Raw genomic sequence first — 17,830 nt, 5'->3', positions numbered from 1 at the left:
GATAGTGAAATACTAAATTCACAGCGAAAACTTTTCCAAACAATATTGAAACAACTAATGAGTGACGATCATATTCTGTTGTTTCAAATTCAATTATTTTTGTATTTCGCATAATGTATACATTCACAAGTATGTATATTCACATGCACAAGTATATTTCACAAAAAAAAAAGAACAGTAAGCATATTATCCAATATGCGCACAAATTATACATCCCTGGACCCTGGGTGTTGTTTTTAATTAATTATTCAAATAACAACTCTTTATTATATGATATATCTATTAAAATATATTGTGTTACCTTATTATAAATAGTTATTACGAATAATCCACATACACACATACGTTATAATATATATATATTGTGTACCTACTACACATATTGTACCGTGTTCCCGCAGCACATTCCTATTTCCTATAGGTACGCGGAGCGCGGGTGAGGCGGTAGAGACGGTCGAATTATTATGATCGTAGGTACTTGCTGCTGCTTTTATTTGTACATATGTACCTCATTGCGGTACATGAAATGGACACTTTGAAAAATACGCTATTGATATAGAGAACTCCCTTTTTGGAAAGATCGGTTAAAAATAGTTACAAGATACTTACCCGTACTTTTTGGTTATTCGCTCTTGCGTTTAATACTGATTTTTTAATAAAGAACTATTGAATCCTTAGAGCATGGTTTAATGCTCTAAGACTGAATCATTTCCATTCCTTATCGACGCGAAAAAGACTTTTCAAGCTATGCCATTCTATAAAAAACTGATCCCCCTACAGGTCAAAATAACACAATAAGTTTGTATTTCTCCAAAATTAACACTGTTAATCCAAAACCCTACTAATACTGTAATACAGTAGGTACATTAATTTGCAGTTTAATCTCTATTACCCTGCGATTCGGACGTGCCCTCTCGTAAAAGTAAATGACCGAGAGGGTTAGGGTTAAGATGTTAAGTTACCTGTAAGGTAGAATTTGTCTGACGCGTTTGTATGTGAAAAGCGATTTAGCAGCTGCCTGATATGTTGTTAGAAAATCTATAATATAAAAATGAATCGCAAAATGTGTTGGTAAGCGCATAACTTGAATTCGTTGAATTACGAGGAAGGTTCAGGAGAGAAAACTTAAACATTAAGGTATAATATTAGCTGAAAGTAAACGAGTAATTTTTGAAGTGAAACTTCTATAACGGGGTTGGAAAAAAATTTAGTGTAACATTTTTTCGTTACGCGTGACATTTTTCCGTTACGCGCCATCTTGTTCTTTATCCCTACCACGCGTTATTCGACGTATTTCTGTCAAGTTGCATATAGTAAATTATTTTTTGAAAAATAAGGTTATAAAGAAGTTTCACTTCTTACGTGTAGTACACGCACAACGGCACAAATTTTTTTATTCGTCTGTTTACTGTTACGATCTAACTACCTCAAAAACAGCTGAATCGATTTCAAAGTTTCTTTAAAATTGAAATATCTTACTCTATTTAAAAACACAATTTAACACTTTTGTATTTTATATGATTATAATATGACGTTAGTTCATCAACGTTTAATAAAGAGCCTAGGCTTTTAATTAACAGGCTAATTAAAATTGCGACAAATACATAACGCTACGACACTATATTCAATAGACAATCCCACAATTATACAACGAAAAAACTCCTACAAATTACATAAAAAGTTAAAACAAAGAACCTATAATTTCCTTACAAATTGATAAGGAAAAATCCAAAAAACTCGATTACTATTCAAGCGTGATACTGTAAAACCAACAGCGCTAACGAATTCATTGTTTTATTCGTCTCGGGGACATGAAGGTGAACAGTTTGGTTTCAACCGACTTAAAAAGGAGGGTGGTATCACTACATAGTATAAAACAAAGTCGCTTTCTCTGTCCCTATGACCCTATGTCCCTTTGTATGCTTAAATCTTTAAAACTACGCAACGGATTTTGATGCGGTTTTTTTTATTAGATAGAGTGATTCAAGAGGAAGGTTTTAGTATATAATTTTTTAGGTTTTAGACAAAGCAGGCGAAGCCGCGGGTGGTAAGCTAGTTAATAATTAATTTTGTGTATGATGACTCAAAAGCGATGCAATTACTATTTTCTAAATGAACTGAATTTGACTGACCGGTTGGCTTGGTTGGTAGTGGCCTTGCCTTCCAAGCCAGAGGTCGTGGGGTCGATTCCCACCCGGAGCAAATATTTGTGTGATGAACATAGAGGTTAAAATTATATATGTATGTTTATCAGCTCCATCTGGTTTCCATAACACAAGCGAAAGCTTAGTATGGAATCAGATCGTGCCGTATGTGAAAATTGTCCAGAAATATTTATTTTATATTTTATTCAATAAATAAATGTTTAAATAGTTAAACGTTAGGTAACGAGAAATCAAAGCAGTTTGTTTGAGTTTAAAGGCAATGCTCAATCGTAATGTTTTGTGGCTATCTTTTTATGTAATACCTAGGTAATTCTTTTTACGCATGAATGTATGCTTAAGATATTTTCTTATACTTTAATATTATAAAATTGAAGTCTTTATGTTTTTTCAGATCGAGACAATTTGAATAAGAGCTGTTTAAAATGGAACATTTATTTTGTAATTGGATAGTCTGTTTATGATATTCAACAAATCTGTAGACTATAGGTAATATTACGCTACGATCAATAGCAAGAATATAAAAATATGTTGATATTATTAATTTGTATAGCAGATGAAGTTGCGTGGTTCAGCTGCTTGTTACCTTATAGGGTCATTGCGCTGGTTTTCGTCCAGTTATGGGAGTTGCCAACTTTGTGATGCGAAATAAATATTTTGGAGCACCCTTCCTTAAACATATAATATTTTTATTAAGTCCTTATATAGTCTTCTTTAAGATAATATTAAGTGAAAATAAATCATTTTGACGTATCTTTTTATTTAAATTATTTTCTGCAAAAGTAGGGTATATGCTAGTTTTCGTCCAAAAAAACTGGTTTTCGTCCTAGTGTAAGCTAGTTTTCGACCACCGTGTAGAAAAAGGAGGGTAGGTCAACTATTAAGTTAAAAACCAATTACAGGTAAATATATATACTTTTATTTAATCAACATCACAATTTCTCACTACCTTTCAGGTTTAGTTTTACTAATAATAATCAATATAACTAGTCAACACTGAGATCTATGTAGCACTTGGCAGTCTTTATATGCGTTAGTGATGACTGATTAATCATTCGTAATAAAGAAAGGAATGCGTTACTTACAATGTAAATGAATAAAGTAATAATTATAGGACTGAGAAATTACATCAAAAAACAGAAATGTTCATTCTAATACTTTGTTTATCAAATGAAACGTACTATATTATACACAGCCATAATAATACGTTTTAGCTACTAAAATAAACTATACTATACCTTACTGAACTATGCATTATTGTCTTACTGATGCCTTTATTAAAGATTCTTCAGTGTACGTAGCGTTTTTTTTTTCTAGCTTTCTTGGACTGGATGGACTCCTTCTAGGCCATCTAAAAACAATAAGATCTTTCTTAGGATACGTTGAGTAAGTAGAATAAAAAAATATTGCATTGGCAAAACAGACCTAGAATAAAAGATGATACTCAAGTGAATGATAATCAAGAAAAATACAGTGTATTATGTCTGACCTATCCCCATTTATGCTACGAATAATTGACTCTACTTCACATAAGGAGAATGATACATGACTGAATGAATGACAATATAACGTATATTCATACATATAAACAAATATTCACGTAGCTGTTTGAGTTTTCGTCCACTTGGACGAAAACCAAATATTTTGAGAATTTGGTAACCTAGTATCCGTCCACTTAATTTTTCGAAGAGTATTATAAAAAAAGTATAATAAACACTTCTAGTTGCGTTTAATAGGCTTATAACTAAACATACGTACCAAAAACATTACGTAAACTAGCTAAAACAGTGATTTAACTTAGCATGAACTTTTCTCGCCGGCAAATTTTTCTCTCGCGCGATGACATCTGCAAGGCACGGATGGGAAGCGGCCACTTTTACGTTAATTTTTTGAACTCTCTTCTTGTCAAATCAAATTTTCATGTTGATAGTACTGTTGCTTACACATTATGGAACGTAAAAAGTGCAAACTTGCGCGGGAAGGTAGGTTTGTATTCAAATTTTACGCACGTGATTGTAGCAGATCAGTCAAATGGACGAAAACCGAAACTGGACGGCAAACCAGCGCAATTACCCTACCTAGGTATCTTTCGAATACTGAACACATTTCTACAATGTGTAGGTAATGTTTGATACGTTTTTTGTGTACTGTAAGACAAGTTTCAAGTGAAATAAAATTTAATTCGGCAATTAATTAGTACCTAATTCTGTACTAAAAGTCATATATTTAGCGTTGAATATTTTTGTTGTTTACCATATTATTCAAGTAAAAAGTTGAATTGAGTCTTATCATATTAACATATACATATTTCATGTTTTTCTACTCTCTAAAATAGGTATTGTATACTCCGGCTTAGAAACAAAAATTCTTGGCGTAGATGTGGCTATCACAGTGCAGTTGTTTCAGGGCTTCTAAAAGTTTTCTAATAATTCATATGATTCAATATATAATCGATTGAAAAGTATTTTATTAAAATTAATAATATGGCTGCATAAAGAGTATATAATGTATGGAAATTTTATATAAGCAAGAGCCCAGGTTGAAATAGTAAATTTTGTAACAATAATAGCAGAAAAAAACCTCGGGTAGACGTTAGTAAAAAATAATAAAATGATAATTTTGCGCTTTATGTTTAATTCTCTATATATGCATTTAACATTTTAGATTTAAATTTTGAACTGATTTTATGAAAATAACTATTAAAAATATTAATAACTAGCTTTCCGCCCGCGCTTTCAAAGAAAAACCCGTTCCCGTAGGATTTCCGGGATAAAACCTATCCTATGTCCTTTCTCGGGTATCAAAATATCTCTATACCAAATTTCATGCAAATTGGTTCAGTAGTTAAGGCGTGATTGAGTAACAGACAGACAGACAGAGTTACTTTCGCATTTATAATATTAGTATGGATTGTAAAGGTCTGTCCAGTTTTATTACGAAACTTCCTTTCAAGTTTCATTGATATTTTCCATGAACATGACTTTGAAGCCACGAGCAGTACCTAACTACCTACCTAAAAAGAAGTTATCTAATTCTAATATATATTATTCTAATATACCTATATTATAAAGGCGAAAGTTTGTATGGATGTATGGATGTATAGATGTATGGATGTATGGATGTATGGATGTTTGTTACTCTTTCACGTAAAAACTACTGAACCGATTACAATGAAATTTAGCACACATATAGAGGGTAACTTGGATTAACACATAGGATAGGTTATATCCCGGAAATCCCACGGGAACGGGAACTATGCGGGTTTTCCTTTGAAAACGCGGGCGAAGCCGCGGGCGGAAATCTAGTATATTATAAAGGCGAAAGTTTGTAAGGATGTATGGATGTATGGATGTATGGATGTTTGTTACTCTTTCACGTAAAAACTACTGAACCGATTACAATAAAATTTAGCACACATATAGAGGGTAACTTGGATTAACACATAGGATAGTTTTTATCCCGGAAATCCCACGGGAACGGGAACTATGCGGGTTTTCCTTTGCAAACGCGGGCGAAGCCGCGGGCGGAAATCTAGTTTATGATAAAAATGTTTTTATGCCTTGTCATAGAAAACTCGAAGTGCTCGAAGTACTCTATGTAGAGAAAATAATCAGACTCTATTTTATTTTAAAATAATAACAATAGAAAATGTAGAGTTTTGAGATTGATAGAGTCAAGTTACAATGAAAACCCCTTTGAAACCCCAATGAAAAAAAGCAAAGATATATTTTTTTATATACTACTAATTACTTATTATTTTAATTTTTATCAATCATTAAAACTAGGTTAAATATGAGTATGATAATAGTTTAAAGAAATGTATGCATTCCTCTTTATATTCAGTTTTAAACATAGATAGAATTTATTAAACTATACATTTATTGTATTTTTATGTTTTCAACATTGTGAAATCAATTTTATCACTTTCTCTAGCATTAAAGTTTGTCTGATAGAGATTGCTCACAGTAAAGCCCGACTTTTACACCCACCAAATTTTCTTCCTTATACATACGATAAATACTTACATTTTCAACGTATTTATTATTTAATTTGCTATGATAAATAATTGTTAAGGCAAAACAAATCTAAATATAAACGTTATAGAGTTATTATAAGGCCAAAAAATTGCTAAGTCTTGACGTGTTAAGAGTAGAGCACAATCTCAAACGCTTTGCGATATGAAGCCTGCAAAACACAACGTTAAAAGAGACACACACTAAGTTTTATACCTATTTAATTTTTGACACAGTCAGCCATCTTGGCAAGTCTAGACTAGATATTAGACGATCATTTATAATGCAGTGGGCGTATCCAACACTCCTTAAGCCACGCCTACCCTATCCCACTACGGTTTATTCAGTAGAGCTCTAGATCTCAGGGAGAGAGGACGTGCGTCTGTTCCCATAAAATAAGTAAAAGAAATACATTCTATTCTTCAAAAAATCAGCCAGTAAAACGATTTTTTAATTTGGAATACAGTGTTCGATTGTTTGACAGTGTAATACAAAGATGCTCTTTGTATTTAGGATTGTTTTCGCGTTGTTTACTATGTTTGTTTGTCAACAATAACACGTGTGGGTGAAGGTCGTTTGATTTGTGACTTATTGACATAGTTTGAATGAATTGTTTATGTGAATAACTCAGTGTATTATACAATTTGTGCTCGTTAATAGATTGTGTTTCTGAACGAAATGTTTTATGACATTTAATAAAAACTAATAACAATTTTATTCTTAAGAAAGGTGGAATAAATCAATCAAATTGGATTCTAAAGCAACCCCTGACCCCCACGGGGGTCAAAAAACAGGCAAGCAAACAAAGACGCTACTAGTACATCCATTTGAGCCTAGAAATACAGAAAAACAGAATAAATACCTTTTAGAAACACCAAGTGATTTAAAGAGAAAGACACCATTATTAGAATTGCCGAAAGATTTCAAGAAACCCAGGCTCTACAACAAGGATGTTTCAAACGAAGTAAATGACGGTGAAATGAAAACAACGTCAATACAAACATCAGAATCACAGAACTGTCAGAATCATCAGAATCGAAACTGTCAGAATATAAATAAAGAGAGTTCTATTCAAAATTCGAATTGCGAAAACGTACCACACGGAATAGACGCGCAGAATTCTAGTCACAGTCAGAATTCGAATTCTAGTCATTGTCAGAATCAGACCTGTCAGAGTTGTCAGCCAAAGTGTCACCACTGTTGCTGTCAAAGTGTGACTGAACATAAGTGTAACTGTCAGAATCAAGCTGTGAAAGTGATTTTTGCACCAGCTATGATGCCTTCGATTTTCAACCCGGTACCAGGGTTGCCGTATATTTTAAAACCACCTGTGAAGCAAGATAAGGTATGTGGATTTATTTAGTTGTAATGCTTTTAAAACTTATTTAAAAAAAATCAAAATAAGATATTATACACATCTCTCCTAAATTAAATAAAATTATCTTCGTTTTACATAAGCTCTAGGTATAAAATAAATAATATCATGATCGTTATTGTACAATAAATACCTAGAGACAAAATCCACTTATTATATATTTTCCTTGTAATAGTAGATCCCGGTCTATTGTAATATAATAAAGCTGAAAAGTTGGTTTGTGTTTGTTTGTTTGAACGCGCTAATCTCAGGAACTACTGTCCGATTTGAAAAATTCTTTCGGTGTTGGATAGCCCATTTATCGAGGAAGGCTATAGGCTTATATTATATGATTACGCTAAGACCAACAGGACCGGGGCCACGCGGATGAAACCGCGAAGCGCAGCTAGTTATTAATAATTACTAGCTTTCCGCCCCCGGTTTAGCTTCGTACACTTAACAGCCATGCTTACAAGTCAAATTAACAGCCACACATATTTCCACCACCTTTTTCGTTTGTAAAAGTAGCATTTGTTCTTTATCAAGGTCCAATCTATTTCCATTTCGAATTTCATTAAAATTGGGTGAGTAGTTTTCGCGTAAAAGCATAACAGACAAATAGAATTACTTTTGCATTTAAGCTACTTGCTGGAGTTTTTGATTCCATTCTTGTACCCAGCACGTTTATAATAATATTAAGTACATAAGTCTCTACTTCTATTATTAAATAAGAGATAGACAAGACTATTAGGATACCTATCCGATAGGCTATTTTATCTCAATCCGTTCAGTTTTTCCAGCGTAACAGGGTAACAAACATCCATGAAAACGATATAATACAAGTAGGATAAGCTTGCAATAAAATGAAATAGAAATGACCCGTTTTACAATTCAAACGGAATGTTTGAGAAATGTATTCATAGACGCACAATTGTTATTTTATTCATAGAGTTTCCGAGGGAGATATAAGGACTTAAAGTGTTTTATTGTCTTTGATTTTAGAGTATTTTAATATGGTATTGAATAGAATGGATAAAAAAATGTGTGCGTGTACTAGTGTGCACACGTAAGAAGTGAAACTTCTTTATGACCTTATTTTTCAAAAAATAATTTACTATATGCAACTTTACAGAAATACGTCGAATCACGCGTGGTAGGGATAAGAAAAAGAAGGCGCGTAACGGAAAAATGTCACGCGTAACAAAAAAATGTTATACTACATTTTTTTCCAATCCCGATAAAGAAGTTTCACTTCAATAGACTTGCTTTTAACATGTACTCTTTGGTATATGTTTCATCTATAATATAACAATGAAACGTTAAATTTGTTACTAAGCCCAAATCTCGAAAACAGCTGAACCGATTTCGTTATTTTTGAAGTGAAAACTTCTTTAGCGGCGTTGAGCACTTTTTCTGTAATGGGTATAAAATCTTAAACTCGCGTCAGGACACGTGACCTGATCGAAAAAGCGTAAGACGGATACCATTCCAAAATATCAAACATGCTCAACGTTAATAATCAAGTTTTCACTTCTGCCGGCACTCGCCCAGTGCAACCCGTCTTTTTTTATAATATCCCTTGAAGTACGAGGGTGGTTCTTATGGAAAAAGTAAACATGAACGGGCGAAGCAGGGACGGACCGCTAGTATTTTTATGATAATAAAGTGTTGCTTTAAAAAGTCAGTTACACTACTTATAACTCAATTTCATTAGGAAAGCTAGGCGAAGAGAAAATACCCATTTGACAAAAACTACGAACATAGAAACAACAATTTAATAGTAGTTTCACAAATATATTATTATCTATTACTTGCTACGTCGTAGTAACTTACATTCTACGCCGTAGTACTACAATTACTTGTAGTACTCGCTACGGCAAAGTTGTTTACGAATAACTATGACGTCATACACTTAAATACAAATGCTTGTAGCTTTATAATAACTAAAGCGTAGTACTTTCGTAGAAGCAGCTTTTCGCTCGGGAATTAATAATCTTAAATTTGTTAACAGTGCTAATTAGAACGATTTATTGTTTCATGTGATAATTGACCAATGTTATTTTATTATCACTTAGATATCACGTACCTTGATTAGATTATGATTAATAGTAAAATACGGTGTAAACATTTAACACACATCAACAAGTGAGGAGAAACCAAAACAAACAAAATTTATAACACAGTCAACATATTGCATCGCTTTTATATTATGTAGTTTTCTCTTAATATTACTTAAAAAAACTAGCATAATATACATATTTTACACTTGTTAAAGTTTTCTTGAGCGATTTATGCGACCGGAGGCTTAGTGTGACGAATTTACGGCGCATCTTAAACCTTCAGATAAACCGGATAAATTAAATAGTGCTATAAATAAGGGTGGGATAGGCTTCTTAGCTTTATAATACCATTTACTCTATCATATTCAGTTTTGAATTGAATCTTATTTAGACGCGTGTTAAATTTCAAGGTCGCGTCATGGCAATACGGTAACGTCATGGAGAAATGCGACGATTTTGGTACCTTTGAATCTTGCCCAAGAAGTTTCACTTCTGACGCGTGTGCTCTGCACACACGCTCTTTTTTATTTACCCGTATACGAAAGAAGGAGAGTAATATTTTACGAGTGTGTGTATTGCATGTTTCTTTTTAAGTTATTTTACGGTAGTGCTACGAAGTGCTACGAGATTTGCTACGCACAGATTTATGGTACGCAGAACAAGATTTTTTCACCGAATCTAAAAAATAGGTTATATTTCGACGCATATTACATTCGACGGGAGTTTATGTAATATTATTGGTGCGACGTGTTCGCATGATAACAAACTATAAGGGTTTCTAAAGGAAACTAGGTACAAAAGTTTATTGTTTCTCCTATCATATTGTTTTTCAGATTTTAATACGGGTTTACATAAAAAAAACTAAGTGTGTTTTATTAAATTTTCTATTTTTTTCATCATGATTAGGCAAGCATTTGACCATCGGTTCGCCTGGAAAGCGACAAGCGTGGACTAAGATGGAGCAAGCTGACCTAATAAATACCTATTCACTTTTCGTTTGAACAAGAAAATTATTTACTTCCCTAATTAGATGCACATTATTTTGACTTTACTCTTTCTTGCAAAATTTCTCTGAACTGATTTTGATAATACTTTGTACATAAACATAACTTTTGTTGTATATACTTATCAAAATAAAACACAAGCTATGGAAGTACAGCTGTAACATAAAAAAATAAATACCTACATAAATTTACATATATAAAAAAACCACCCACAAATTTATGAACATCTTTATTCATACAACAAACGTTTACATAAAACACGAAAATAATAAAATAAACTCCGCAAATCTATACTTAATATTATTTATACTATATATACTATACTTAATTTTATTAAGCTGAAGAGTTTGTTTGTTTGAACGTTCTAATCTCGGGAACTACTGGACCGATTTGAAAAATTCATTCGATGTTAGATAGCCCAGTCATCGAGGAAGGCTATAGGCTACATATCATCATGCTAAGACTAACAGGAGCGGAGCAATGCGGGTAAAACCGTGGAGCACAGCTAGTAAAAAATAAATACATAAATTTACACATACATAAAACCCCCCCAATTTATGAACACCATGTATATATTCATACCATTTTTTTATACATAAAACACAAAAATAATATAATAAACTCCGCAAATCGTATAATAAATGTGTACAGCGTGAGAATCAAACCGGCTCACCTCACTTCCTCACGTAATGCCCATAAAAGTCAAAACTCACTTTATTATGGAGGTATCAAGTTACAGGGTGTTCAGAAACTAGTTTCTTCGAAAGTATGTTACTTGAATCTATTTGTTAAATATTTAATGCATATTATTAGAATCAGAATTATCTTGTATGCACATAATTTTAGTAGATAAAAAATTTATTTTATTACCTAAAAATTTATACATTCTAGATATGTACTATACTACTCGCTTGACCCGGATTGTCTTGTTGAATTAGTAATAAAACTCTATGTTATTTTGCATTAAAGAATCTTAGATTCCTCAATACAAATTTCGTATAAAATTAAAACGGAAAAACTACATACACAAATTAGCGTTTTATCCGCGGCTTTGTTATCATGTACTTTCCACTATTTTGAGATAGGCGTAAATAATGCAAATCTCCAGCAATATTTATTTTATTAAATACTATCTTACCGCCCGCGGTCTAAAACTAAATAAATTATATACTAAAACCTTCCTCTTGAATCACTCTATCTAAAAAAACGCATCAAAATCCGTTGCGTAGTTTTAAATATTTAAGCATACAAAGGGACATAGGGACAAAGAAAGCAACTTCGTTTCATACTATGTGATTCATTGTGAACACCCTGTATAACATAAAAGTGCACCCTTTACGCCTTAACTTCGTGCTATGAATATGTTATTGTATATTACGATTTATTTCCAAAACTACCAGTGCAAAAGTAAGTTTTATTCAGGTTAAGTTATTATGTAAAACTAGAGGTCCGCCCCGGCTTCGCCCGTGGTACATATTTCGCATTAAAAGGTACTCTATGTCCTTTCTCGGGTATCAAAATATCTCCATACCAAATTTCATGCAAATTGGTTCAGTAGTTTAGGCGTGATTGAGTAACAGACAGACAGACATAGTTACTTTCGCATTTATAATATTAGTAAGTATGGATGTAAGAAAATCTTGATACTTATAGTTGAGCCAATTTAATAGGCAACATTTGACGTCTATCAATTTTATCTTCATAGGGTGGTAACCTGCTTAAAACATCGATTAAAGCGAATTAATCGATACGGACTTGAAACAATTGTCAATCGAACTTGAAACACATGTCAATAATTTATGATGATTTTTATTCCCAAGTAACTAATGCATTCGATTCTAGATGTCAGATTTCGATTTTTAGAGTAACGTCTCTGGTATTTATAAAGAAAAAAGGTTTATTGACACAAAATTGTAGCGAGGTCAGTTCTTTAAATAAGAAAATGTTTATTATGTTTAGAATGGTTTATCAGTAAAATCAAATCTTAAAATTAGTTGCATCGGTCATTATTATTATAAATATGTAATCGTAATTGAAAAAAGTTAAGCAAATGTGCAGTTCTAACAAAACGAAATATCATGTTATTCTATGTCGTCGTTACTAGGTTACGTTGTTGAATTTTGTTGAACTGTCAAATGTTGCCTATTAAAATGGCTCTACTATAGCATGCAATCATTTACACTTATACAAGCTGTGCCCGCGAAGCTGTTTCCTTGAAAAGATAAATATATAATTAAAGTACAATAATTGTTTATTAAACTAATAATCATCTGAAATAAAAAAATGTAGTTGTCATGTTGGAATTGTATACCTATTCTATAAATAAACTAGCTTTCCACCCGCGGCTTCACCCGCTTTGTCTGAAGCCTAATAAATATTAAGTACTAAAACCTTCCTCGAGAATAACTCTACCTATTTAAAAAACCGCATCAAAATTGCGTAGTTTTAAAGATTTAGGCATACACAGGTATGGACAGAAAAAGCGACTGTTTCAAAATCCGTTGCGTATTTTTAAAGATTTAAGCATACATAGGAATATAGAGACAGAGAAAGCAACTTTTTTTATATTATGTAGTAATAAATACCATAAAAGTAAATAAAGATGTACTGTGCCTAAATATAAATCTTGTTTGTCCTAAGACTGACCAAATGTACCGGTAAGTGAAAGTAAAGTAGGTACAGTGGAGAGGAAAAGCCGGTAAGTGCTTATCACCGGTCAAGGGGACGGATGGGTACAGTCGTGTACAAAATTAAAGTAAATACCTTTTATTTGAAGCTATTTTTTTACATTTTGATACGCACAATATTCTCGGGTTCATTACAACAATTGTGTAACTAAGATTTATTATTTTAAACCAGTAGCGAATTTATTTATAAACCATAATATAATATTATAGTATCAAAAGATATAGCTTTATTTTTTTTATTAAAAATTTACAGCTCATATACAAATAACATACCTATACATATTTAATATACCCTACTCCATAGATATATAGGTACATAATAATATTATATACTTAACAAGAAATCCGCTATGTTAATAGAAAAAATGTCATGTGTAATGCTCTAACTAGAGCCATCGAGTGCTAGTAACTTTTTATAACTAAACCGTATATCCATACGTATGTATCAAAAGTGTCACCTGAGTTATTTTTTAATTACAAAAAACTCATATACTTTATGACAACAGCATTTACACAACATTTTAATATTTTTCTCCTATATATTTCACCATTCACTTCTATTCACGACTGTACACAAACACTAGGTAGCTATCGGTCAGCCGCAGGGCAGAGATAACGGACATCATCCGCTAATCCCCTCGGATGTTATTCTTAGCTAGTGTTTCTTTTTCGCGAATTACTTGGGTAGGTGAATGTGTTATACCTAAATGTGTATATGTATAACTAGCTGTTGCCCGCAGCTTCGCCTGCGTGGAAAAGATAAATTTTCATCGTACAAACTTTCATCCCCTATTTTACCCCTTTAGGGGATGAATTTTCTAAAATTCTTTCTTAGGGGACGCCTACGTTATGACATCTACCTGCATGCCAAATTTCAGTCCGATACGTCCAGTGGTTTGGGCTGTGCGTTGATAGATCACTATATCAGTCACCTTTGAGTTTTATATAATATATAGATGTATATCCTACTAGTCGTATCCTTCCTACTAATAATATTATAAATGCGAAAGTTTGTGAGGATGGATGTATGTGTATGTTTGTTACTCTTTCACGGAAATACTAAAGAACCGATTACAATTAAATTTAGCACACATATAGAAGGTAACTTGGATTAACACATAGAATAGGTTTTATCACGGAAATCCCACGGGAACGGGAACTTTGCGGGATTTTTCTTTGAAAACGTGGGCGAAACCGCGGGTGGAAAGCTAGTATTATATAAGTCGTGCATTGATAAAATATTCTGCTTTAAAATAAATTACTTGTAGTTTATTAAGCATTAAAATTATAATATACTAGCTTTCCGTCCGCGGCTTCGCCCGCGCAGTCAAAGAAAAACCCGCATAGTTCCCGTTCCCGTGGGATTTCCGGCATTTGCCCGGAATAAAAAGTAGCCTATGTCCTTCCTCGGGTATCAAAATATCTCCATACCAAATTTCATGAAAATTGGTTCAGTAGTTTAGGCGTGATTGAGTAACAGACAGACAGACAGAGTTACTTTCGCATTTATAATATTAGTATGGATTATTTTTATAATACAAAGCAAAAAACTTCTTAATAATTCAATAACTTCCGTACTCGACTGTACAAACACAGGCTATCGGTCAGCCGCAGAACGATAATATTAGTTCTACACCCGTAATTCCTTCGGGTTTCTTCATTCTTGTTTGAGTTCGAAAGATAGTTTGAAAAGGGTAAGGTATACTTGGAAGGGTAACTTTTTAAACGTGTATTATATTCTTTTACATTACACGATTTACATTTACATCAAACGAGCGAATGTTCATTCTAACACCACTATCAAATTATTTTAGTGTAAACACGCTTAGCATTCTTTCGTTGTTCTTAGTGCGTTCGAAAAGATTCAAATACTTGAACAACACTGAATACGAGTTTTCGTTTACACTAGAAGATCACGAAAGAATGCTCTTGCTCTAGTAACTATAGCTCTATGTTCGTTTAATGTGAATGCACCGTAGATGAATTTGGTAAAGTGGATATCTAGTAGTATAAATAAGGGTGTAATCTATACATATAATAAATCTGTAGAAGGGTCAATTCTGTACATTGAAAATATTGAAAAAATAAATAGCAGGGGGTGTTACTGGATCGATACCAAACCCAAATATGTGATTAAAAAAAATTTTGTCTGTCTGTCTGTCTGTCTGTATGTGAAGGCATCACGTGAAAACTAACGGTTCGATTTCGATGAAACTTAGTACAATTATACCTTATTATCCTGGGCATAAAATAGGATACTTTTTATCCCGAAAAAATACTATTATTTTTTCTTAATTTTTCCGCGCGGACGGAGTCGCGGGCGGAAGCTAGTTTTTAAATATGTGTGTAAAGGCAGTATAGAAGATACATTTTAGAGTGGATTCCTAATTGGATATAACATGAAATGTATTATGTATATTAAATTAATCTATAATTTTACATGAAACTAGCGGTCCGCCCCGGCTTCGCCCGTGGTACATATGAAAAATAGATGTTGGCCGATTCTCAGACTTACCCGATATGCACAGAAAATTTCATGAGAATCGGTCCACCCGTTTCGGAGGAGTATGCAGACTCTAATTAAAACAACATACATATTATTATACTCTGTCCATTATATTATTTGCTTTTTGACAGCTTCACGTTTATGTAGGATTGTATTGTCTATGTTAAAATGTCATACAAATAATTATCGTACTTCATGGACAGGTCCCGCCCACTTAGTGATGCCTACACAGAATTATTCAATGATGGGTCGATAGATTAAAATAATCGATAGAAATACTCTGTAAAATATATCCGATACAGAAAAACTCTTCTATTAAGTTATATAATTTAAACGTAAAGACAACCAAATTGTAAGATAGAAACCAATAAATAATAAAATATTAGTTTAGTTTAGTTTTAACATACAATGCATAGATAATATTATGTGGTCTTATTATTTACATATCTTATTAGTACGTTTACGTTGTAATTATTATTTACGTACCTGATTCGATTTATGATAATATTTTGAATTTATAATTGAAATGGTATCACAATCGATAATCTTTTGAACATCACTTCTGGTATCACCCGTCGAGCTGTCAAAAAGCAATTCTTATAGTGGACAGACTATAAAAGTTAAATTTTTGACTTTATGAATAACTACTGCCTATTTTTAAATTTTATCATGAATTAAAGTAATAACAATAGACCGTAAATATACATGAATTCAATTTGTGATATTTTTTAAATACTATAGCAATTCCTATACATTACAAAAAAAATTTTCAAAAACCAATTCCGTATGTATTTTACTAGATGTCCGCCCCGGCTTCGCCGGTGGTACATATTTCGCAATAAAAGGTAGCCTATCTTTCTCAGGGTCTAAAGGTTATCTGTGCCAAATTTCAGTAAAATCGGTCCAGTAGTTTATGCGTGAAAACCATATATACATACATACATACAAACAAACCTTTCCTCTTTATAATATAAGTGATGATAACTTAATATTAAGTAATGTGTTTTTTATCCTCTTTTAAAGGCATAACCTAATAACTATAAAAAGCTTTAAGTCCCCTATAATGGTTAAGCTCATAACCTAACTTTTTCCAAGTCGGGAGAGCCCCTAATCGTTGTAGCTATAAAATTTTTCTTATAATTAGAGTTTCTTTAAAGTTTTTTTTCATGTTACAACCGAATTGGGCCGCAAGTTATAGGTAAAAGCGATTTATAGCCATTTTTTTAAATGTTTACTGTAGTTATGTATGGTAACCTGCTTCTTCAAGTTTAAAATTTAGCTTTCTCTAAGAGCTGTATTACCTTTAAAGTAATTAGTTTTCATCAGCGATTACGTCCGCATAATCAAAAGAAATTCCTAGGGAAATGAGAAGTTTCATCTCAGTAAGAGTTCTTACAGACGAATGGCAAGTTGTGAACGGTAGTCGTCGACGCGTCAGCGGCAGCAGTAAAAACGTCGACGGTTGCCGTCATCAGGCAACAACGGCTGCCGTTGATAGGCAAAACGCTCATAGCTTGCCGTTCGTCTGTAAGAACACTAAAAAGGAGCGTATTTCACATCTATAGCCTCTTATCTATCTCCACAAACAAAAATCATATCATAAAAGTACTTCGTTACGATTCGAAAGAAAGAAACAGACATTTTCTTCTTTCTACATTTACTTTTGCATTTTAACTTGCTAAGTTTATTATTAACAAGAAACTCCATAGTTGCTCTTTTTAATCATGTCAGTTTTAAATTTAATTTTACAAATTACATATGTAACATATTATAGTAATATGCCAAAGAATTGTCCTGTGGTTTTTACGCGACAACCCTCCATGGGTTTTTATCGTCCATATAAGTCACATTTTTATATAAGTTTTAAATTTTGAACTACTAAACTCTTTAATATTATGAGGAATTCTGTTGTAAAAGCGTATACCTTGACCCATAAATGAATTTTTAACTTCAGCTAGCCGGAAAAATGGCATTTCAATTTTATTTCTTACTAGCCGTCCGTCCCGGCTTCGCCCGTGGTACATGTTTACGTTTTCTCTACATA

The sequence above is a fragment of the Colias philodice genome, chromosome 31 (assembly GCF_061535455.1).
Source record: "Colias philodice isolate Cphi_HAF_F1 chromosome 31, ilColPhil1 Martin Lab GWU primary, whole genome shotgun sequence".
NCBI lineage: Eukaryota > Metazoa > Arthropoda > Insecta > Lepidoptera > Pieridae > Colias > Colias philodice.
The sequence above is the reverse complement of the archived record's forward strand: the minus strand, read 5'-3'. Positions refer to the sequence as shown.